Source organism: Euprymna scolopes, chromosome 12, assembly GCF_053919585.1.
Source record: "Euprymna scolopes isolate OS-2025 chromosome 12, ASM5391958v1, whole genome shotgun sequence".
NCBI classification, from domain to species: domain Eukaryota; kingdom Metazoa; phylum Mollusca; class Cephalopoda; order Sepiida; family Sepiolidae; genus Euprymna; species Euprymna scolopes.
The window spans coordinates 155,580,490-155,604,593 of NC_136493.1; the positions used below are offsets into that span (position 1 = coordinate 155,580,490).

A 24,104-nucleotide genomic window follows, 5' to 3' on the forward strand; every position below is an offset into this window, starting at 1 on the left:
GAGTTTTTTTTATATTTTATTCACAGTTTCGTGTTAGGGGTGTCTAAACAAAATGGAAGTCTCTAAACATGGATTATACAGAAGCCCAAAATCTTAGAAAGTCAAAACGTTATCTGAAAATGACGTCAGGTAGTTAAACGTGGGTAGGGGGTGCTGGTTTTATTTTTTTCCCTAAGCTGTGCATCTGTACATTCTTTCTATAATTTTTACCATTTTTTAATTTAATTATTTTTCTATGTGCCTGCTTTTTAAATTAAACATTTTTTTATTTATTTTTCAAGATTACATAAAAAATATGTTATGCCAAAAGTTTCACATTCATGCAAGCAAGGAAAATATTAGACTCTTACATATAACAATTATGTGAAACCTGTAATCTAAAAAATAAGTAGAAATATTTTTTGCAATTATAATTTTTTTGCGTGAAAATATTAAATAATGTTTGATTCAATGATAATATTGGTAGTTTGAGAAATTAATTTTTCTTCAACTTATATCGAATTTATTAATAGAGACTTTAGAGACTTTTTTCATACTAATCCTGTAAAAATTAAACATTTTTTTTTAATTGTTATAATTTATGATCCTTTATTTTCATAAAAAAGCAAAACTAAATTCATGCATTTTTTTTTATTACTGAAAACCAGAACTGTAGTAAAGGTATTTTTTGTTTAAACAAAATAACACATTTAAATAAAAATAATGAGTTTATTTTATTGCGTGACCATTATTTGATAAATACTGAAAATTTCATTAAAATTGGTTAATTTCCTGATTTTTGGTGAATTTTAAAGTAAAGGGAGGGCTCAAAATGTTTATACATTTTGAGCATCGGCATTCATTTTGCACATACCTAATAATATATGAGGAAACACCTGATTCGATTTCTTTCTCTACCATACAAATTCTTGTGGCATTAATACATGATCAACAATTTGTTCTAGGCCTCCATGTGCATGTTGCATTTTGGATTTTTTGCTTATTAATGATTTAATGAGATCTACTGAATTTTTCTAATTTTAAAATAAAGTAAAATAGTTAACTTTCAATAGTCAATCGAATTGCTTTACTTAAGTATGCCTTTTTAAAACTTTTAAAATATTCTGTTACAATAATTAATATTAATATTACAATTTTTTTATAATAATTATTAAATGATAATTAAACTATTATGGAATATTAAAGAATAAGGACCGAGTAAAGAGTGGACAGACAAACAAAAGGAAGACAAGAATAGCTTAAGTAAGCTTTATTCTGCTAACAAATCTACATACGTATTTACAATCGCCAGCGTTCATTAACTAATATGATGACTTTTAAAATGTAAAATCAAAGGGGTGCAATTCCATGCCAAACAACAAAAGGAAGTAACCGGAGAGTTCCACTAATTCACATTCTCTGCTGCCCAGGAAAGTCTAGGTCTGTTAGCTTCTAAGAAACCAGATTGCTACAGGTTCGTCTGCTCAAACTGAAAATAGAGAAAGAAGAAGAAAGTGTTCAAAGTTGGTAATTTTCCGCGAGGTACTGAAGTTTTCATCAAAGTCTAGAGGAGCATTGAAAAGTTGTTATCCCATAGTCTTTTGAAGGGGCCCTCAAGTTATACCTTCCTCGAGTTTAGGTTGAGGCGACGTCGGGGCAGAACATTCTATGGCATAGTTCTTGAGGTCAGCTGAGTTTTCAGTGGCAAAATTTGTGGCAAAGGTCTCTCTGTGGGGATTGATCATTCTGCATGGCAAGTGGAGGGTCTGACCAGACAGAAGCATCCATAGAATCTAGTACCAGATGTAGCTGTGGACCATCTGCTTCTTCACCTAGAGGTGCAATATGGCAACGAGACACAGACGTTTCTCTTCCATTATTCAAATGCATGTGAGCATCGTTTGGATTCACATTGAAAATCTCAACTGTTTCCACTAAGGGCTCATATTTGCTACCACGTACATGCCGCTTGAGGAGTGCAGATTTAGATTTAGTTAGCGATGTTAGTATGGATTCTCCCAAGGATGATTTTCTTTGAAAGTTAAACATGCGTTCATGAGGGGTACTGTTGGAGGTAGTGGAAAGCAATGAGTGTGTACAGTGGAGGGTTACATCTAGAACTTTTTCCAACCTAGCGATAGGGAGATTGCTCCATCACAGCTCTAGGTTCACTGTTTGCCAGATAATGCTATTGTATCTCTTTGCTTGTCCATTGCTTTGAGGATTGAAGGTGGTAGTTCAGCTAGTAGCGATTTATCGAGAATGTAGGAATTCCTTCAGCTCCTGACATGAACGCAGTTCTCCAGTCAGATTGCATGAAAGAAGGCTTCCCAAAAATGGAAAATAGGTTTGCTAAATGTTTCTTTACTCTGCCCATTCATCAGCACAAGGGTAGGCAAAAAGAAAGCGGGAGTATTCATCAACCACAGTTAGTATGTACCTATTGCAAGTGTTAAAAGGTAGAGAGTCCATACTTAATCTCTCAAATGGTTGGCTTGCTTTAATGAGCGGTTGAGGAGACATCTTAACAAATATCAGCTTTATCTCAGAACAGCTGGCATGATCTAATTATGGCCTTTATGTCGTCTACAGAATAGGGCATGTTCTTATTCCTAACAAACTGCTCATTTGGGTTACTCCAGGGTGATATAAATTCTTGTGCAAATAAAACAATTTGTCAGAGATGGTAGATGAGTAAATCCGAGATAAAGCATCTGCAGCAGCATTTTGTTTTCCAGAGTGATACACTATGCCATAGCTGAAACAGGCAACTTCTAATTTCCATCATGTAATTTTTTCTTTTTTTTGCATTTACAAAGCACAGGTTAATCATGATGGAAAGCTTGACATTATGGTACTCTCTATTATTCAGGTGGAGGGATACTATACAATGTCCTAGAGTAGTGGATGAATGGGAACTGTTAGCTATGAAGAGTCTTTCCTTACTTGGTGAGATTGTTAGTCCATGCTTTTTAACCTTGTCAGGGTGAATAAAATTTTCCAAGCTCCCTGAGTCAACGAGTATATTTGATAGATTTACCCTTGATTTTCCCACACATAGTCGAGTGATTTAGACACTCCGAGAAGTTATATGTCTAAAAATAAGAACCACGGATAAACTCACTAGAATTGATAGTAACCGTAGGCGATTTACAGACTGAAGCAAAATGTCCTTTCTTCTTACAATTTTTACAGAGTTCTAAACAGGTTGGATCCAGGTTCAGGTTTGAGATATTTTTCCATATTATTTTTGTTAGAATAAATTGTTATGGAATAGTAAAGTAAGAGGACCGAGTAGAGAGCAGACAGACAAAAGGAAGACAAGAATAGCTTAAGTAAGCTTTATTCTGCTAACAAATCTACATACATATTTACAGCTACTAGCGTCTGTTAACTAATATGATGACTTTCAAAATGTAAAAAAGGGGTGCAACTCCGTGCCAAACAACAAGAGGAAGTGACCAGAGAGTTCGACTAATTCACCACATAAACCATAATTAAATTCTTTTACAATTATTTACATTTTTTAAATTCTTTTACAATAATTACCTCAATTTCAATAGCTAATAAAATTTCATTGTTACAGATGGTGTACTCTCAAATATGCTCCACTATTTTCCTCACATTTTTGTTTATCTAAATTGCAAGAGGACCGAAAAAATCATTCAATAGCTTGAAAAAGTTTAAATGTGGTTAAATTATAATATCTCCATTGTAAACAAGGTCTACAAATATTTGGCTAAAATAGTGTATATGCAATAATATTTCTTTTTCAGATTATGAAAGTTTTGGAGTAAAAATTACTTTACTATTATGTAAAAAATACATTTTAACACTTTGTCCATCTTGAGCTATATGAAAAAAAAACAATCATAGCTGTTGTGATAGTTATGCCCCTTTTTATAACTTTGAAAGTGAGGAGTTGTTATCATTTTTCATAATTTCACCTCATACAACAAAGCATGTGTTTGCCTGGCTCTCGTATTATCCATTTATTATTGCAGCCATTCTGACTGATTAACATGGTGTTAGATACAGGATTATTAAGGACATATTTATGCCATGAAATGAAAATAATTGGAATAATGAATTCATCGTGACATTTGTTTTTGCTCCACGAGGCTTAAAAAAAGATTTTTTTTAAAAATATGTAGCCACTGTGGCAAAAATAATGAAAAACTTGACTTACACAAGTGACGGCACCTCTGTCTGTCCTGTCACATGACAGAATCAAGAAAGGGAAGTGAAAAGAAAAATTTTCCTCTGTAGATGGTTTATTAATATACATATGGCAGTAATTTGCATATGAGGGCAATGACTGCTGTGAAAAGAAAAAGTGGGAAAGCACGGGGCAGTTTTCTTTTTGGACAGTTGAGAGAATGAGTGACAGTGAGAACAGTCAGTGAAGTCGAGTCTTGGCAAGGAGGAATTTGGATGGATATTATTATTATTATTGTTATTATTTTTATTTTTTAACACTTAGTTTCATTCAGTCGTTAAACAAAAAGATAAGATATAAGATTTAGCATGCCAGATTCATCTCAAATACCTCCACCAACAATAGATTAATCCATTAAAAATCTTGCCAAATCAATGGACAGATTTATTTAACAAGTCAAACTTTGTTTTGAAGGTCTCATTCACGATAGTGATGACAACATCAAACTTAGATATCTTTTATTATGGGCTAGTGTTGAGGTACAGGAAATTAGTGACACATTTATTTTTTTGGCATAAAGAAGAAAGGACCATTGAAACGTACATTGAATACTTTAGACAATATGCCAATCTGAGGTCAAATTTTTGTGTGACAGGACACAGATAGCTTTAGTGCAAACAAAATTCATTTGAATCAGTACACTCGTTCTTGAAATGGCTTCACTAAATAGCCAAACTGTGAATACGAGCAAATGGTGGAAGATACCTTTAGTGTCGATCTCTCTATATTTGACAATTATTTAAAGTTAGCACAGAAATCCTTGATTAAGGAAGGTATGATCTCATAATAGTATGGTATTCTGCATAGTAGAGACAGGGGAGGTTATATGCAAACAAGTTGAAGCTATACACACCCCAGTAGAAGAGTGCAGTATGCATGCAATTCAGGCTACAAATAATAAAAAGACAATACAGTGTGGATATTGTGGCAAAAGCCATCGTTGAGGAGAGTACCCAGCAAAAGGAAAATCATGTATGAAATGCAAAAGAAAGGGAAATTTTGTTCATTTTTGTTGCTCCAATATGAAAGATGAAAAACAAGCAAGTAAAAGAATGACAGCCACAGTGGCACAAAAGACAGGAGAATCCACATGTAGGCACAAAATGAAAGTAATGCTACTGGTTTGAGTAAAGATATATTTCCATGCCATTCAGCAGTCACCATCAACTACTACAGAGGCGGTTATAGTCAGCTAACATACTTCCTAACTTTCGGCATAGTGCTACCAGAACAGGTGACAAGGCAAATCAGTTCCTTTGCCCTTTTCTCCCACACTTACACACCTGTGCATGTACTTTTTTATTATATTTTTCTGATCTTTTATTTATTTAATAATTACTATAAAGTTTTTCGGTCCTATTGAGGAATTATTGAAATTAGTTTTATTTTTTAAGAATTATTGAAAACACTTTTTGCGCTCTTATTTAAAAAAAAATATATTGAAAACACCTTTTAAAATATTAAAAAATTATTTTGGGAATATTATATATTGGATACGTTTTCTTATGATGTTTGAAATTTTGTTATTTTGATTTCAATAATTTTATTTTCATGCTTTCATAAACATATTTTTTATATAAATTCAAATAAAAAACTAATTTTTAAAATAGAAACATCTTTTATTTTTATAATGTCATAAACATATTTCTTATAAAATTTCAAATAAAATAAAAACTTTTATTTTTTTAAATTTTGTTATTAAAAGTGCAAATAAAGACTAATTGCGTTATTTTTATCTGTATGATTTTGTTAATTTTATATGTATATTTTTCAATAATGTCTTTTTATATTTTATTTCAATAAATTGCTTCACAATAGAAATATTGAACTACAATAAAAGTGAAGAAACTGATTTTTTTGTCACTACTTCTGGTAGTGCTATGCTGGAAGTTAGGAAGTATGTTAGCTGACTATAACCATAGAGGCATATGCCAAGTTCAAAATTGGCAACAGACAAATGCAGATAGACGTCAATGCTAAAGTTGTTACATGTGTTATGGTCAACCTTTAGCCCAAAGAAGTATATATAAAACTGCATGGAGTACCACTCAAAATGACAGCAGTACAGTTAATTGCTTTTGGTGGAACACCAATTGATCAAGAAGAAAACTGTCAGCTAGGAGTAAGATTGTAATATAAGTTCAAAAGGCCCAATATCGACAGGATTACAGGCATCACAGGAGTTAGTATTAGTGACCCTAAACTTAATAGTAAAATCAGTCATTCCCACGTCAGGTACAGCCAAACGATGACCAAGAATCCCAGCAGAAGACAAAATTACTTCCAATACCAAGATCAAGTCATACAGGATATTTAAATGAAAGTAAAGAAAATGTTCCGAAATCCAGAATGAACAAAGATCTTTGAGGCAGATATCAAGAAGCCTCCTCTTTAATAAATGAACAAAATCTTCAGAAATCTAGAATTAATGAAATTCTTCCCAGTGAATATCGAGAAGCTGCTTCTTCCAAAAATAAACAGAATGTTTGGCAATCCAAATCTGATGATATCTTTTGTAGACAAATACAAAGTACAATCTCCTTGATCAATATTCAGGAGTAAAAATATTTGTTCCTATGGTGATCTCTTTATAGATCGAAAAGTTGCTAGAACCAGAGTAAAATCTGTTGAAATTCTGACTCATTCTTATGCTGTTCAAAATCATCACTGAATATGGCAGAATTATGGGAGAAAGGAAAATTTTGTGATGCAACAATTGGAAATAGTACAATGAAAATTATAGTACACAAAATTGTATTGTTGGCTCTCAGGCCTCAGCTGCTTAATTCATCCAATTCAGATTTAACATCAGAATGATTAAATTTAACTTTTCACAGGAAATTGATGATGATGCATTGTAGGCATTTTCTAAATACATGTATGAAGGAGTTATCTCTCTAAATCCTGGTGTGCTTGATAATATAGAGTAGATCTCCACAATCCTCAATTTACAAGACTTGAAAAACATGTGCAATTTATATCACAATCAAATCGATCTTCCAGTTAAGACTTCACAGACATTGGCTCTAAACAACTTATCTCTTGGCATTGAGCAGACAAGAACAGTATTATAGTAGTACAATGAGAGAGAGAGCAAAGAACTTATGATAGGCAGCATAACTGACAACACTCACCTGTACATGCAGAGCAGAAAATCTATGGAATCGTTCAGCATTCTTCTATGACAACAAGAACATACATAGTTGAGTCTAAAAGTGGTAACATTTGCTGAAGGAATAGGCAATTGATCAGACCACCTAGAAGAAACTCGATATTTGAAGGTAGATCTGACCAGCAGCACACATCTGAAGAAATGGCATCACAAAAGAAACTGCACATCAATAATGCTCTAACACCACACACATTTCAGAACCGGTCATCACTAGACCCTGTGACAGCATCCATCAAATCTGAGAACCAGACATCACTTACATGGATAAAGTAACTAACCATGGAATCACACGCCAGTTTATCCTGCAGATCTATCCCCAAGCCAAGAAGATCCTAAAGATGTATAAAGTCCTATATAGACTAAATCTATAAAGCTTCCCACACTCTTAGACAAATAGATTCTATATTCTCCCATTAAATAAAATATAATTTTGTTAAGTAGTTAGATGAGTTCATTCTCAATTGAAGAAAGGCGACGTAATAGTTATGTCCAATTGTTATAACTCTGAAATTGAGAAAGTTATTATTAGTTGTTATCATTCTTAATATTCGTACCTCATAAATAAAATCGTGTGTTTACCTAGTTCTCGTCTTATCCATTTACTATCGCAGCCATCTTAACTGATTAACAATAATATATTTGTGGAGAAAAAAGTGGCTTACCATTAAAGCGGCTGTGCGTTTGTGCCTGCAGAGCACAAATTGAGAATCAAGATGGCGCCCGCATGCTTTTATGTGGAAAAAAGTCTCGTGGGATCTCGGGGAATCTCAGAGAATCTCGTACCCTGGTTCCATAAATAATGAGGAAAGGAAAGCAGGAGGACAGACGATTTTTAGTCACTAAAGCGAACGGACGTGTGTAAAAGAAGAGGTAGAAGAAAAGAGTGTGGTGAACGAAACAAACAACGACTCGGTTGAAAGTAGAGTTGTAACGGACACAAGCTATTTCGGCATGACATCAGGATTTGACCCCAAGCTAATTCCCCTGTTTGATGGCAGTAGCACTGATCACTCAGTGCAGGAATGGGTGGAACAAGTAGAATTAATATGTCAGCTCAGTGGGGTGAAGCATATGGAATGCGTGGTCCCAATGCGCCTCACTGGGGGAGGATATGCAGTATACCAGCAGTTGGCTGATGAGAAGAAAACAGAGTTTGTCTGCATCAAGCGCGCCCTTTTTACAGCATTTGCGTTAGATCCAGTTACTGCATGGAAGGAATTCATGGCCCGAAAATTACATCCCGGGGAAATGATGGATGTGTATCTGACTGAACTAAAAAAGCTATCGGTCCTTTTTGAAGGGATGTCAGACAAAGGCTTGGTGTGCGCCTTTGTTGCAGGATTACCTAAGAGTGTGAAAGATCTGCTCCGTGCCTCATCCCAAGTGGACGAGATGGACATATTGGAAGTATTGGCGCAGGCACAAGAAATACTAAAGAAAAGCCCTAACACTATAGACCAAGCAGCAGCTGTATAACCATCACAGGTTGGATTGCAGGACCTGGGTGCAGCTACACCCTGCTATAAGTGTGGAGGAACTAACCATTTGGCCCGTGATTGTCTTTCGTCACGTCAACCAACTCGGAAACTTGACGGGCCACAGTGCTACAAGTGCAAAAGCGTGGACACCTGGCCGGCACCCGTCCGGGAAACGGGCAAGGGGAAGAAGCTACAGCACCAGTCTTCTCCCCAGATCGTCATTGAGCAGGGCGCTACCCACTGTAAGCATACACATTAATGGAAGCGAGCGCCTCACGCTTGTGGACACTGGGTGCACCCAGACTCTCGTAAGCAAGATATGCTGTGCCACTTGGAAAGCAGAGAGAATTCCGGTACTAACTGTAGGCGGAGGTTCACTAGCCTCTTGTGGGGTGAGCATTATCCGCGCAAGCATCAATGACGGGCCTGCAGTAGCCGTGCGAGCCCTGGTGATGGAGGGAGAGCTTCTCAGGTACGACCTACTCCTGGGTATGGACTTGATTACACAACTGGGTGAAATTACTGTGGACAGAACCGGCAAGGTACAGTTCTCCCGATGTGAGGAACATGTTTGTGCTGCCATAACTCTCGACGAGCCTGACTTTCATGCAAAGTATGATAGAAACACCAATGCATGGACGGCGTCTTGGAAGTGGTCAAATGATCAGCCACCAATATCCTTGTGGAACCAGTTATCGGAATATCCCCCACCCATGTGGCTAAGGGAACAGTATGAAGAAGAACTGCAAATGTGGATCGACAATAGCTGGCTTCTTCCATACCCAGAGGATAAGCTTGGCCCCCCCGCGAGTGCTGATTCCTTTGATGGCCGTTGTACAAGAGACCAAACAAAAGGTCCGCCCCGTCCTAGACTACCGTGAGCTCAATGAGCATGTCGACCCATATACGGCAAGGGCTGATGTGTGTGCACTCAAATTAAGGGAGTGGCGATAGCAGGGATCGAACATGGCAACTCTGGACCTACGCAAGGCCTATCTGCAAATATGCATTGAGAAGAAATTGTGGCCATTTCAGACTGTGGAAATTGGAGGAACCCGATATTGTCTAACCAGGCTAGGGTTAGGTCTAAGTGTGGCACCAGGCATTATGACAGCAATCATGCATGCTATCCGGCAGCAGGATGAGGCAGTGCAACGGGCGACATCCTCATACATCGATGATATATTCGTCAATGAGAACCTCATGTCAGCGCAATCGGTTAGAATGCATTTTGAGAGTTTTGGACTGACATGTAAGGAACCAGAGTGTCTGTGTGATGGAGCAAAAGTTCTCGGCCTGCACGTGCGCAATAGCAAGGAGGGACTTTGCTGGAGAAGAGAAAGTCACGTTCCCAAGGTCCCATCAAACATCACTCGACGAACAGTGTTTTCGCTTTGTGGAAAGATTGTAGGCCATTTCCCTGTGTGCGGTTGGCTCAGGGTGGCCGTGGCGGCCATAAAAAGACATACAACAGCCGTGTCGTCGGGATGGGATGATGCAGTACACGATGTCACCCTAAGGAGCATGCTGACTGAGACTGTGTCCAGGGTGAGCAGTGATGACCCTGTTCAGGGAAAGTGGTGCGTCAGCGCGAATGAGTTCACAGTCTGGGTGGATGCTAGTTCACTGGCCCTTGGAGTTGCCCTTGCAGTTAATGATTCCATTATTGAAGATGCCTGTTGGCTTCAGCCAGAGAATAATTCGAGGCACATAAACCTGGTCGAACTTGATGCCACATTGAAGGACGTTAACTTGGCGCTTCAATGGCAAGTCAAGGTTCTACATATCATGACTGACTCGGCATGCACTCATCAGTGGATAACCGATGCATTAAGTGGAAGAGCACGGCTGATGACACGAGCATCGAGTGAGATGTTAATTCGAAGACGGCTTGCCACCTTGGTCGACACCATCACAGAGTACGACCTGACCGTGGACGTAGTGTTGATCAGGTCTGCGCTCAACAGAGCAGATGCTCTGACAAGAGTCCCTCAACGATGGCTTCTGGCTGGTGCTCGGAGAGATTCTGATAATCTGCAAAACACATGTGCAGCAGTTGTGTGTAATGTGGATGCAGCGCGCATCATGAACATTCATCTTCAGTGTAGACATCCTGGCATCAAGCGGACACTGTACTTTGTCGAGATGATTGATCCAGAAGTAGAAAAAAAAGATATCCGAAGAGTGGTGGAAAGTTGCGAGGCCTGCCAATCCATCGACCCAGCTCCAGTATGATGGAAGAAAGGGGAGTTGGGAGTGAGTGGTAAGTGGCAGAGAGTGGGCATGGACATCACACACTATGGTGGCAACCACTTCCTTAGCCTCATCGATTGTGGGCCTACACGTTTCGCAGTCTGGAAACTCCTCGGGCACCAGGACTCTTGCAACATTATTCGCCAGCTGTCATCCGTGTTCTGTGAAAGAGGTGCGCCCGATGAAGTGCTGACGGACAACGACCCAGCCTTTTGCAGCCATCAGATGAGGCAGTTCTGACAAGAATGGGGTGTGCGGTTGCGGCTTAGATACGCTTATGTGCCTTCTGGCAATGGTATAGCTGAGAGAAGCCATTGCAGCATCAAAACAATTGCAGCCAGGAAGCAGTGCACTATCGCAGAAGCTGTGTACTGGTATAATCTCATGCCGGAGGATGGCGTCTCTCCAGGAACGGCGCCTGCAAATGCGATCTATCAAGACCGTGTCTGAGAAAAAGGAATCCACCCCGATACAACTGTGGCCACTGAGATAGAACGGAATCGATATGCCAAAGGGGATGCTGTCTGGGTGAAGCCGCCAGGAAACCGATGTACTGACAAGTATAAATGGGGCACAGTGACCGATGTGGTGAGTCAGCAGTGTGTCCAGGTTGATGGCGTACCCCGTCACGTTAGGGACCTACGGTCAGCGACACATGTACCACCTCCAGTGGACGATGAGAGTGACTCTGACATGAGTGGGCCATCGCTTTGGTTTGCACCATCCCTATCAAGCAGTGACTCTGATATCAGTAGCCTCCACGGAGATGAAGCATTCCCTGACCATCAGGCGGTGGATGAGAGCGCACGCGAAGACGAGAGCAGCACTGTCCCTCTTCGCAGAAGCACCCAATGGCGGCGATTGCCACCCCCTGCCATCTCTGTGATCATGAGATCAAGGGGAGTGTGGAGAAAGAAGTGGCTTACCGTTAAAGCGGCTGCGCATTTGTGCCTGCAGAGCACAAATTGAGAATCAAGAATGCACCCGCATGCTTTTATGTGGAAAAAAGTCTCGTGGGATCTCGGGGAATCTTGGAGAATCTCGGAGCCTGGTTCCATAAATAACGAGGAAAGGAAAGCGGGAGGACAGACGATTTTTAGTCACTAAAGCGAACGGACGTGTGTAAAAGAAGAGGTAGAAGAAAAGAGTGTGGTGAACGAAACAAACAACGACTCGGTTGAAAATAGAGTTGTAACAAACACAATATTACTAGTATGCTACTTCTCTTTCAACTATGATGCTATTTTTGTAATAAAATCGATTATTCTGGCATATTTACACATTTAAAACGTTTTTTTCTTAAGACTTGATGTGTAATACTCAAAATGGTCATCATGATATAATCTTTAAAAAAAAAATATACAACCATTTTTACCACCTATACACAATTTTTTTTGCATTCTGTTTACAACAGCAATTTCATCATTTACTTAAATAAGTTTATTTTTTATTTCAATCCAATAATTTGATCCTGTCAGCTTATGACAAACATGATTAAAATTTTATAAATCTCATATTTAAAAAAATTTGTTGCAAAATAAACACCTGAAAGTATCCTGTACCTCTATAAGGCCACCATTCGCCCATGTATGGAGTATTGTTGTCAAATTAGGGCTGGTGCATATGCTACTTGTCTCTCACTCCTAGACAGAGAGTCGTCAACCTGATGGGTCCTGAACTCTCATCTAACTTCAGCCACTGTCCCATCAACGAAATGTTGCATCCCTCTGTCTGTTCTACAAGTACTTTAATGGTGCATGCTCTGACAAACTACAAGCACTTGTACCTCCTTGACGTAAATACCCTGACAAACCCGACAAACAGCTAAATCCCACCTCTACTTAGTAGAGATCCCTAGGTGTAAAAAAGCCTTCTACTCCAATAGTTTCTTCCCCAGAACTGCTACACTTTGGAACTCCCTTCCGGGATTCTGCTTTCCCACCTGTACTGACATGCAGAAGTTCAAGTGTCATGTGAATAAACGTCTTGCTACTCATCCCCCTTCATAATATCCCTGCAACTTATGTCCCTGATAGTAGCCCCCTACTTCAAAGTGAAAGTGTGCCTTGTCTGGGGTGAAAATTGAAAAAAAAATAATTATGTAATAGGACATTTAGATTTATGTAAAAACTGTGTTCATTTTAGTATAAATGTGATTTCTGAGAAAACGATTATGTATAGAATAAAATAATTCATTTTGAAGGTAGTCTAATGTAAAACAAAAATTTTCTTGTTTTGTTTTTAGTTTTTCATATTATGCAACGGCAGATATTTTTGTTTGAGGGGAGGCGTTTTTTTATCAACCGATGTTTATCTCCATTTTGTTTAGTTTTATAATAATGCCAGTTTTTGTAGATGGTGTGAAGTGAGAGTTGTTGGTACTTAGTTAAGAAAGTAGAGCCAAATGATAGAGCGAGTTTGATTGCAACTTTATTCAGGAGAACATGCAATAAAGTAAAGTTTTCATCTAGTTCCAGGAAATCTGAGGCAACCTGAGGCAAATAGTATCTGGAGTACTATAACGTCTTTACTGTTTAGTTGTATCCATATATTTGTTGTGTGGTTTCTATTTGATTTATAGCATGTGATATTATGACTTATGGAATAAGATCTTTATAGTGCAAAGGTTTTCTTTTATAGTTCTGCCCGATTTAGTTTGAAATAGATCATATTCATTTTGTATAATGTAGTTCTTATGATGTTGGTTTTAATTATTCCATCTCCAACATCAATCTTCCTTGGTCTTATCGTGTTCTATATGGTGTTAGGTTTAAGGATACCAAAGTGAACCTTTTTTATCACTGGAATTGGTATGACATGCAAATGGGTGTGATTGCGACAGTTTAGCTTCATTGGATGACTCTTCTGAAGCAGAGCAAGCTGGATGTCAGTTCTCTCTTTCTTACACTTTTTTATTTAGATCTAGAGAAAAGCCAAAGAGGACAACCAAATCCTGGCTATGTGCTACCAACCTGCTCTCTGTCCTATTAAGCTATATAAACGGCTAATCCTCACACAAATTGCCCCAAATATGGCGTCCAATCAATCTGGTTTTCAGGCTGGTAGATCATCCATGGGCCAAGTATTAAACTTAACTCAATACATAGCAGATGGGTTCCAAGCTAGCGCTGAAATAGAAAGAAATACTGGTAAAAGAAGACATTGTCTTCTTATAAAAATGAGGACATGTAACGCGACTTTGTTATGAATTCATGAGGTTTTATATATCCAATATATATGTGTGTTTTCCCGAAACTCGGGTTACAAAGAAAGACAGTGCATTTTGTAAAGTCTGTATTAATGTTCAATGCTCCTCTTGGCTACCTAACGGGAGCTGAGGAGTGAGGCGTGTGTTCTGTCTCTAGTCGCCGTGGAAGTAAGGACGTTTCCTTCACTCGAATGTCCCACATAAACCGTTCTCGCTTTTCATTGGCTGGAACCTCTGATGACGTATAAGAAGAAAGAAAGGAAAAGAGAAAAGAGTAGGGAGAAAGAGAGAACTAAGGTGAAAATACAGCCTAGTCTCGTAGTAGTAGCAGCTTGCTACAAAAGTCCCCCTCCAATTAACGGAGTTAAGTAACTTATACCCAATTATTAAATCTGTTCTTTGTTTAAAAATAAAAGTATTCATTTCTCTTCTTCCATGTCACCTTCCTTCCTGCTCTAGACTTATATGTGTCAGTAGCAATTCCATCTTCGACTTTGTCGGTATTGTCTGTCCTAATAATCTTATCACTAGTATTAACTTTATCTGTCTGTGACTTCTCTGTCTAATTTTATTACTAATAGTTGGTTCTATATGCGGTTTTAATCTATCTATCGATACATGTGTGTGAGTACCGATGTTCATGTCGATCTGGAAATGCTTGTCTGATCGAGTCGAGACTTTGTAAGGACCTGAGTAAGGTGCTTCTAATGGTTTTCTAACTCGATTGACCCTGAGCCATACTATTTCACAGGACTGTAAGGTTTTTGGTATGAAAGTTTTTAAATTGTCGTGGATATGTCCTTTTCCATTGTCGAGTACATCAATTTGGGACATCCATTCACACAAATTACATATGTACTTATTATTAACTGGAGTCTCTCCTGCTCTCCGTTTGTGTATTAACTGCTGAGGAATCAATATCGGAGCTCCAGTAACAGATGTAAAAGGGGGAAAACCTGATTCGCTAGGGGTGCTACGTATACCAAGTAGAATCACCGGTATGGCTTTCATCCATGATTCTTTGCGAGCTATTATAGCTGCTTTAAGAGTACGGTGTGCTCTTTCGATCATCCTGTTACTTTGAGGGTGATACCAAGTTGTCCTCAATCGGTAAAAACCTACTACCTTGGCTAATTCCTGGAACAACTCGCTCTCAAACTGACTACCTCTGTCAGTTACCACATGCAGTGGGACTCCAAATCTGGATATCCATGCATTGATAAATGCCTCTGCTACCGACTGTGCAGTTATTTCAGTCATAGGCTGTACTTCAATCCAGCGAGTTGCACGGTCGATGCAGGTAAGCAAGTATTTGTAAGGGCTTAGGTAAGGGTCAGACTCATTGCGTGTTAAGGGCAAGGGACCAACAATATCAATATGTACCGTCTGGAAACGTGCAGATGGTAACTCGAATTCTTGGACCACAGACTTTGTGTGTCTGTGAACTTTTGCTTGCTGACACTCTACGCATTCTGCACAGAATTGCTTAATTGTTCTATCTAAGCTGGGCCAAAAGTATCTGGACTTAACCAGTTTAATAGACGCTCCCGTACCAGGATGCGCTAAGCTATGTAAACTGTTGAAAATAGCCTGACGAAGTTCTTTTGGGATAAACGGTCTGGGGTACTTCGTCGAAATATCGCACAGGACAAAGCCGATTTCCTTCGACACACAATATTCTTTTAAATCAGTTTATGACTTTATCTCGTCATCACCTCTTTGTGCCTCTGCTATTTCAGCCAAATTGCATGCATCTATCTGCACAGCTAATGCAGGCTGAGACATACAGTCTGCAACTATATTCTCAGCTCCTTTAATATACTCCACGTCAGCAATATATTCGGCAAGTACTGACAAGTGTCATTGTTGTCGATCTGTCTTTGTCGGTGTCTGACTGTAATATGCTCCGCACAGAGGCTTATGATCAGTGAATAATGTCATGTGGCGACCTTCTATGAGGTGACGGAAATGTATCACTGAAAAATAAGCTGCCAGCAGTTCTCTGTTAAACGTGGAATACTTAGTTTGGGCTTGGGAAAATTTTTTGGAAAAGAAACCTATAGGTACTGGTTTCTTATCTACCAACTGGTGCAATGTAGCACCCACGGCAAATTGGCTAGCATCCGTAACTAGGTGGTACTCCGTAGTTGAAGTCTGTGGATGAGCTAACGCCGTTTATTCAAACAACTTGCTTACTATTATTGCTTTGAAAGCGTGAGTTTCTTCCTCATTAAGCTCGGTCTTTGCTTCTGGATCCAACCTCATTCGTTCAGTTAACGGTAAAACTACGGATGCATAATTAGGGACTAACTTACGGTAAAAACCTGTCATCCCCAGAAATCTGCGTAAGCTTTTTGAGTCCTTAGGGACTGGAAAATTTTCCAACTCTTTAATTTTCGTTGAAGTAGTCAATAAACCTTCTTTGTTTATGTGAAAGCCTAAAAAGTCTAACTCTGGTACTCCAAATACACACTTATCTAAGGAAATCTTTAAATTGTTATCACTAAGGATTCTAAATACTCTATCTAGGTCTTCCTTGTGTTGTTGTTTACTATCGCTAAAGACTAATATGTCATCTAGGTATATAAATACGCAGTCTAACTTTAAAAATATCTTGTCCATAAAACGCTGAAATGTTGCCACAGCATTCTTTAAACCAAATAGCATGTAATTAAACTCATTCAAGCCCAAAGATGTCACGACTGCTGTTTTAGGCACATCGTCAGGGTGTACCTTAATTTGATGATACGCTGAGGTTAAATCTATTTTAGAAAAATACTGTTTGCTAGCTAACTGCATGCAGAACGAATTTATATTTGGTATCGGATAGCGGTCTGTTTTCGTAATGCTATTTAGTGCACGGAAATCACCACAAGCTCGATACGAACCATCCGCGTTCTTTACTAAATGCAACGGGGGTTGCCCACTCGCTACTGGAAGGCTGGATAACTCCAGTATTTAATAACTTTTTAAATTCCGCCTGCGCTGTGTCTAATTTAGCGCCGGAAAGTTGTCTGGCTTTACCAAAGACTGGTACCCGGCTGCCTGTATCAATCCTGTGATACACTCCACCATAGTCTTTGTTTGTGCCGCTATGTGGTGAAAGTACATTATCATATTTACTTATTACCTCGGTAATATAATCCGCTAGGTCGATTTTATTAATTATTTCTGCATCAGTTCCTGTTACTGCATTCACTGTAATCTCACGCTCCATTACGTTATCACGGATGGATCGATTTTTGCAATCCACTATGATGTGAAATTTGTTCAAGAAACCGAATCCTAGCAAAGGGTTAGTGACATCTGCGATCACAAAACTCCATTGGAAAGATCTTCTCAAATGTGGAATTTTTATTTCTAAGTTTGTTTGACCATAGCATTCTATACTCTCCCCGTTAGCGGTTGAGATATGCACAGGGGTTGGCTCCAGGGTAACTCCATTTACTACGGAACGTGGCAAAATGGAAACACTGGCCCCTGTATCTATAATAAAATTAACTTTAGCTGCTCCTATCTTGGCAGAGACTTGTAATAACGGCGGGACTACTGGAACAAACGCAGTCCGCCTGTCTAGTTTTCCGAGTCACTTGGGGCGGGAGAGGAGGGGCGCGAATTAGGTAGCATTTGTATACTGCTCTTCTTCTTTGGCCACTTACACCAGGGCTTACATGTGTGAGCCTCTTCTGCAAAATGAATATGTGCTTTACACATCTTCGGTCGCTGTTTCCGTCGATATAGACGTAAACCGGCCGGGATGTTTTCAAAAGCGTGTCTGGTGGTACTATAATCGTTTGCCTAAGTATGATTTCTAACTGCCTTGAATACTGACGTATTATCTATCAATGGCATCAAATTGTCGGACAGTCGACCTAATTCCGTTAACGGCATCTTGGTGTGGGCTGCTACCACTGGTGCTATTTGCTTCAGAAGCGCACGTATAAACTTGTGGCGCACTATCTCTTCGCTCGCTCCTATCCTATTCGCAACCGTCACCATCTCCTGGAGGTATAACGATGGACGACCAGATAATGTAGTGGTTCTCATCAACTTCTCCAGGAGTTTGGGTCTGGTCTTTTCATAGGCAGATAACACCGACTCCTTTAAATTAGCGTAATTACGTGACTAAGATTGCTGGGGGAATATTTGTCACTACGTCCGGTGGCAATGCGCTAATGACTGTGTAAAACTTTGTATCGTCAGTCGTCATGTGTCGGAGATGGAACTGCGCTTCTAATATAGAAAACCAACCGTTTACACTAGTCTCCATGAATTGTGGAGATTTAATACTAACTTGCTGTGCATCCATTATTATTATTGTTATTATTATTATTATTATTATTAATATTATTACTACTACTATGGTTATTAGCTACTATCAGTTAATATTATTTCTTCTTTTTTATTTACTTGTAAAGGCGACTAAAGGAAATTGCTGGGGAAAAGGGGAAAAGGTGTGATAGAAAGAAGAGAGAGAAAAACGTACTCACCAGAGGTTAAATTCAGCCATTACTGGGATTGATTATTATTAGTTTTTTTGTTATATATATATATACGTATATGTATATATATATAGTAAATGTTCTTCGGGGGGGGGGGAAGAGTTCGTCTGGTGAAATTTACCACTTGTGTTCCAAAGATGGCGTATGTTGTCACGCACGTGCGTTTCGAAGAAAGTTTTTGTATGTGTGTGTATGTGTCAGCACGCCGTTTGTGAATCTGTTTTAACTGCTCGGGGCCACTTTCGTCGGAGAATAGTTTTTAGACCTGGTTCTAATTTAGCAGTTTATCTGATGAAAATCACGTAAAATGACTTTTTTTTTTAGTGTAAAACCGTTTCACAAAAATAGCAATATATACATATATATGACTGGCATCTCTTAGGAAGCGGATTCATATATACGTTATTTTTGTATGGTTTTACTGTTGTCCTCGAAAGTTCGTTTTTTTCTTTCTTTTTTTTTTTTTTTAAATTTCTTTTTTCACTCCGTCCCGTTCTCCTGGGTTTTTCTTGAAGATTGCATGTATATACGCGCATGGGGTTCACCATATTATGGTATTATTACCATACATTAACAGGGGTACTAATTAGAGGTCACCATTTCGGTAGGCTCCCACTTCGGGGCGCCTCCGATAATAGGGAGAACTGGAGCGCTGAAATAGAAAGAAATACTGGTAAAAGAAGACATTGTCTTCTTATAAAAATGAGGACGTGTAACGCGACTTTGTTATGAATTCATGAGGTTTTATATATCCAATATATATGCGTGTTTTCCTGAAACTCAGGTTACAAAGAAAGACAGTGCATTTTGTAAAGTCTGTATTAATGTTCAATGCTCCTCTTGGCTACCTAACGGGAGCTGAGGAGTGAGGCGTGTGTTCTGTCTCTAGTCGCCGTGGAAGTAAGGACGTTTCCTTCACTCGAATGTCCCACGTAAACCGTTCTCGCTTTTCATTGGCTGGAACCTCTGATGACGTATAAGAAGAAAGAAAGGAAAAGAGAAAAGAGTAGGGAGAAAGAGAGAACTAAGGTGAGAATACAGTCTAGTCTCGTAGTAGTAGCAGCTCGCTACAGATTTCTCACTGGTACTGTTTTTATAGATCTTACGACAGCCTACAGTATAGTTAATCATCAGATACTTTTACTGACATGAAAGTTCTTGCAGAATTTTTTAATTTTGATTTCAAATGATGTATTTTCAAATAAATTTCATGATGTTCACCATCTTACCGCTTATTTTTTTTAAGTACATTGACATGCACAATTCTTGCAACACCTTTTTCATAGTGCAGAACCATTCATGATGTCAGTTCTTGAATTTATTCTGTTCTCAACTCATCAGAAAAAAAAAAGTACTTCAACTTTAAAAGAAAATAAAAACATATGGGCATGATTACAAAATCCCAAAATTGGGAGAAAAGTTGCAATTATTTTTTCAATTTGTTACATCATCCTTGAATCATCATGCTGAACCATTAAAATATTAGCCTCATTTCTCTATGCTGGCAATAAAACTTTTATTTCAGTCCAAATTCATTGGTCAACAGTTGTCAAATTCATGCACTGATCTTTGTTTTGATCCTACTTGTACCCAAGATTGGAAAATTTATCCAATTCTTTATTCTATGTTCCTTACAAAACAATGTTTTGGGGGTAGTAATGCTGACTTTAAACTCAGTCAGGCAGACAGAATGCTAAAGCTGTGTTTGCTCAGATTGGTTGAATGTGAATATTTATTATGTTTGAAGATATTAAAGTTTCCTGAATTACTTCAAAATCTGCATGGCACAATGAACCAGATGTAAAAATTGTGAAATTTGCATAATTAAATGTATTATTCATAGCTTCACGCATGTGTGCGCATTTTATGCATGTATATGAGTGGCACAGTCTTCTTCCAATGTGTATAGTCTCAAGATAATTACATATTTAGAATAGTCTTACTCCAGCTACATAATAACTACAGCCTTGTAAATAATTAATTTTGAAAGTTTCATAATTTCACTGTTTTATTTAGTCTTATTAGTCGTGTGTAAGCGACTCTATAAGTCACTCCGTCGGTCCGTCAATAACACTTTTGTGCTTGGCCTTTTTGGTTAAGATCAAAGGTCTGTTGTTAATAGATGCTGTTCTTAGCTTTTTAAGCTTTTTTTGGCCTTTTGGCCACGATCAAAGTGTAGTATCTGTCTTACTACATGCTGTACTTATGGTTGTAACTTTGTGATATAAATTGGGAGATCACTTTTCTGTATTTATTTAATGTAAAATGATCACCCACTTTACAACCAGTCAGTCTCAAAGCCATTTAAGTCATTCTCCAGATCCTTCGAGTTGTTTTTGAAGGATTCCAGTTATTTTTTAAGCATTCAAGTCATTCTTAAGATCATTCAATTCATCCTTAAGTACATTAAAGTAATTCTAAGTCATTTACTTTTTATTTATTTAAGTCATTTCAACCCATTTTTCGGTCATTTTAGTTTATCTTTAAGAATTTCATGTCAATCCTACATTCACGCATTCATTCATTACACGAGAGCATGCGACTAATGGCTATCGGCCTTGTTTCTTTTGTTACAATTTGGAATTTAACATTTACTTGATCTTACAGCTCAGTAAGAAATTATTAACACATTGAAAAACTAACTCACATGAGCTGTTCATTTATTTATATAAGTTTATTTTCATGGTTCTCTCTCTCTCTCATATATATAGATTAACGCTTCATTTTTCTTTCCATGATTAAAATTTTAAAAAGAAAACAGTATAATTAACTCTAGAATATGTCCCAACCAACATCCGTATTGATTGATTCTGTATCAACTGAGACAGTTATTTCATGAATTTAAAAAGTGAATTAATTTCGGGTTTGTAAGTTAAACCAAGTAATATTGAAAATAATAAAGAAACTGAATGTGAATACTAAAAAATTGAATTTCATTTATTTTTTATTTGCAGATGTTCCTGCTTGAACACTTTTACTGAATTTAAATTGATCATTATTTTCTTTGAGAGTTAATGGTGAAAAGATGTATTCTTGTAAAGTATGTAAATATTTTACTTCTATTAAATCAAATTTAGTGACACATATGAGAACTCATACTGGGGAGAAGCCATATTCTTGTGAAATATGCGAATATTCTTGTTCTGCTAAATCAAATTTGGCAAGGCATATAAGAAGTCACAGTGGGGAAAAGCCATATATGTGTCAATTATGCGGATATTCTTGTACTGAAAAATACAGTTTATTTAAACATATGAAAATTCACAGTGGGGAAAAGCCATATTCTTGTGAAGTTTGTGAATATTCTTGTGGTGTTGAAGCAAGTTTAGTTACACATATGAGAACTCACACTGGTGAAAAGCCATATTCTTGTAATGTATGCGAATATTCTTGTTCTGTTCAATCAAGTTTAGTGACACATATGCGAATTCACACTGGTGAAAAGCCATATTCTTGTTTTGTATGTGGATATTCGTGTACTCAAAAATATAGATTAGTTACACATATGAGTATTCACAGTGGAGAAAAACCATATTCTTGTAAAATATGTGAATATTCTTGTTCTGTTAAATCAAGTTTAGTTACACATATGAGAACTCACAGTGGTGCTAGACCATATTCTTGTGAAAAATGTGAATATTCTTGTTCTACTAAATCAAATTTAGTTACACATATGAGAACTCATACTGGTGAAAAGCCATATTCTTGTGAAATCTGTGAATATTCTTGTTCTGTTCAATCAAGCTTAGTGAAACATCTGAAAACTCACTCTTCACTCAATAGTATACGAACATCAAGAGACAAGAGCCAGCAGAACAATATCAGTCACCCAGCTGGCCAAGCATTTGGGTCAGGGCTGTCTCTCAGATGAGGACTAAACACCAAACAAGTGTGCTACAGAAATAGCAAGAAAGAGCCGGCAGAAATATACTGAGACCTTTCAACAGATGAGCCTTAAAGAATGGGAGCAACATCAACATGCAAAGTATTTGGGGGGGGGGACTCTCTCAGGAATACATAGATAAAGAAGGTTCCTTGGACTGGCTCAAAAGGGGAGCCCTCCACCACGATCAGGAAAGGGTCATAATGGCTGCTCAAGACCAGGGATTGATGACCAATGCATTCAAGAAGATGGCAGGGATCAGTAGTAACAATAAATGCAGGTTCTGCCATACAGAATTGGAAAGTGTTGGTCATCTGTAAAAAATTAAACATCCAGTGTAGCAGCAAGTCCTGGGAACATCAACCTGAAAGAACAGTTGGAAATGACTTATATACCATACATTACGACCATGTAATCCCTACAGCCACCTACCTTGAAAACTCTGCTGTGAAACCTGACATAGTTATATGGAATAAGTCAGAGTGAGTTGCAACCTTGATTGAAGTGAGTGTTCCTAATGATGGCGGTCTGAACAGAGCTGAAAGAGAGAAACAGACCAAATACCAAGGTCTTATGTATGATATAAAAAGAAACTGGAATCTTAGGGAGATATCAATCATACCAGTTATCATAGGTGCCACAGGGCTTATGAAGAAGAACCTGAAGTCCTACCTAACTAATATTTCTGGTGAACCAAGTGCAAAAGAGATCCAGACAATTGTACTTAAGGGAACAACGAGGATACTACAAAGAGCTCTCGGTTGGTTTCAATGAAAAGTGGGGCAATGTTGGCAGCTGGTTTGGCTGCCTCATACCCAGCATTACAATCTTCAAAGGAAGAAAAATAAAAAAAATAAAAGAAAAACTAAACAGTATGAATAAATATTTGACAATATAAAAAAAACTTGAAAAATAAAACTGTTTTCCAAAATTACTGGATTCAACATTATATAACCCAAAAAGCATGATATACCATAAAACAAGACAACCAAACAAATTTCATGAATAGAATTACTTGGAAATATAAAGAAAGAGAAATATTAAAACCTTTTCCCAAAATTCCTGGATTCAGCATTAAATAAGCCCAAAATGGTTGGTATATCATAAAACACCAACCAAATCAAAAGTCATGAATAACTATTTGAAGAAATCAAAGTGTAAAAACTTTTTTTCCAAAATCACTGGATTCAACATTTAATAAAGCAAAAAGTGTTGATATATTGTTAAGCAATGAAATCAACAGCATGAATAAATATTTGAAGATTTCAAAAACTGAAAGCATAATTTATTCTTCTAAAATTACTGGTCTCAGCATTAGATAATCTTACGGTTTACAATCAATTTGGTAGATGATTTCATAACATACCTTATTATTCGATCATAAACATCGTTATCCAATTCTTCCCCATG

General features: G+C 37.8%; 2 long non-coding RNA genes across 2 annotated transcripts in view; one reads left to right on the forward strand and one right to left on the reverse strand.

Moving 5' to 3' along the window:
- LOC145291577 (uncharacterized) overlaps positions 1-24,104 on the forward strand; it is a 30,291-nt gene that overhangs the window by 4,259 nt on the left and 1,928 nt on the right. Inside the window, exon 2 of the long non-coding RNA XR_013869463.1 lies at positions 21,766-24,104. This exon is cut by the window's right edge and continues 1,928 nt beyond it. This is a non-coding gene — a long non-coding RNA (uncharacterized LOC145291577). The remainder of the gene's footprint in view (positions 1-21,765) is intronic.
- Positions 23,127-24,104, reverse strand: part of LOC145291575 (uncharacterized) — a 127,789-nt gene continuing 126,811 nt past the window's right edge. Inside the window, exon 3 of the long non-coding RNA XR_013869461.1 lies at positions 23,127-23,232. This is a non-coding gene — a long non-coding RNA (uncharacterized LOC145291575). The remainder of the gene's footprint in view (positions 23,233-24,104) is intronic.